Here is a 1,936-nt window from a genome sequence, read left to right as displayed (position 1 = left end):
TTTATTTTGATGTAGTCCCATTTGTTTATTTTCTCTTTAGTTTCCATTGTCCTAAGAGCTATATCAGTGAAGATATTGCTTTGGCATATGTCTGAGATTTTGCTGCCTGTGGATTCCTCTAATCTGTATATATAAAAGGCTAATTTGCAAAGTGTCCCCTCGAGAGTTCGACTGGGAGTTCCATCACTTGCTATGATGTGCGCTGACCACCAGGGGGCAGTGTGGAATGAAGGAAGGCCCTGATCGCCAGCCAGGCTTAGAAACCCTATCCATGCACAAATTTCATGCACCAGGCCTCTAGTATTTTTATTGTTTCCTGTCTTTCAGTTAAGTCCTTTATCCACTTTGAGTTTATTTTTGCGTATGGTGTAACCTTGAAGTGAACTGGACCAGCAGCCTTCCTATATCTGGACCCCTTGTTATATGGGATGATAAATGTCCTCATTTTTTCAAGTCAGTTGCAACTTTGTTTTTTTGCAGAAAGAATCCTAACTCATTTCCTTATGTGAAAAATTATTTTACAGGGTAGCAATTCTAAACATATTTGCAACTGTACTACTATTCCAATACATTACAGTTTGGAAATATGGTTCACAAAAACTCCCACAAGGACCCAATGCATTCTAAAATGGCTCAGCAATTTATTTTTGAGCAAACTCTATAGATAACTTCTATGATTCAGTGTTATCTTATTTATCAGATTTGAAAACACCTATCCCAATGTATTTTATTTTTATTTATTTATTATTTTTATTTTATTATTGACTTCAGAGAGGAAGGGAGAGGGACAGAGAGATAAAAACATCAGTGATGAGAGAGAATCATTGATCAGATGCCACTTCACCACAGGCCCTCGCCCCCCCTCACTGTCCTCGTCCATAGGTGTAAGATCTTTGTCCAATCTCTTCCCGCACCCCCATACCCCTTTCCCCCCAAGAATTTGCAGTCTGCTCCCTTTTCATGCCCCTGATTTTATTACATTCACCAGTTTATTCTATTCATCAGATTTTTTTCTTCATTTGATTTTTAGATTCACTTGTTGATAGACATGTATTTGTTGTCACTTTGTTGTTCATAACTGTTTATCTTTACCTTTTTCTTCTTCTTCCTATTCTTGAAGAATACCCTTCAGCATCCTATCTAATAAAGAGGGAATATGCAAATTGACTGTCATCATCACAAAGATGGAGGTGCCCATAGCCACAAGATGGCAGCGCCTAGTCCCCTCAGCCCCGCTGGAGTCCCACAGTCCTTTCAGCCCAACCGGGTGGGCGGCAGGCGCACAGTGCGGCCAGACCTGCCCTTAGCCCCCCGGCCACCCAGGGCCAGCCTGAGACAAAGGAAAGCCTTGATGTCAGCTGCCCAGCTGCCTAGGGCCAGCCCAAGGCGCAGGCAAGTCTTGGATGTTGGCTGCCCAGCAACCCAGGGTGGGCCCAAGGTGCAGGCAAGCCTCAGATGGTGGCTGCCCAGCTGCCCAGGGCCACCCGAGGCTCAGGTAACCAGGTCGGCTGAGGCTTGCGCTGCCGGCAATGGCAGCAGCAGAGGGGTGATGGGGGCATCGCCTTCTCCTGATTGCCGGGTTGCCTCCTGCCCCTGAGGGCTCGTGGACTGTGAGATGGGGCAGGCTGGGCTGAGAGATCCACCCTCCAGTGCATGAATTTTCATGCACTGGGCCTCTAGTTTCATATAATACTGGTTTGGTGGTGATGAACTCCTTTAGCTTTTTCTTGTCTGTGAAGCTCTTTATCTGACCTTGAATTCTAAATGATAGCTTAGCTGGGTAAAGTAATCTTGGTTGTAGGTTCTTGGTATTCATCACTTTGAATATTTCTTGCCATTCCCTTCTGGCCTGCATAGTTTCTGTTGAGAAATCCTCTGACAGTCATATGGGTATTCCCTTGTAGGTAACTGTTTTTCTCTTGCTGCTTTTAAGATT

The 1,936-nt window shown here is 44.6% G+C and overlaps 1 protein-coding gene across 1 annotated transcript in view; it reads right to left on the bottom strand.

Annotated features, from left to right (window-relative positions):
- PARP4 (poly (ADP-ribose) polymerase family, member 4) overlaps positions 1 to 1,936 on the bottom strand; it is a 122,002-nt gene that overhangs the window by 100,887 nt on the left and 19,179 nt on the right. The window lies entirely within an intron of this gene.

This window comes from Myotis brandtii, unplaced genomic scaffold (genome assembly GCF_000412655.1).
Source record: "Myotis brandtii unplaced genomic scaffold, ASM41265v1 scaffold62, whole genome shotgun sequence".
Taxonomy (NCBI): domain Eukaryota; kingdom Metazoa; phylum Chordata; class Mammalia; order Chiroptera; family Vespertilionidae; genus Myotis; species Myotis brandtii.
Note: the sequence above shows the minus strand (reverse complement) of the source record. Positions and strands in the feature narration are given on the sequence as shown.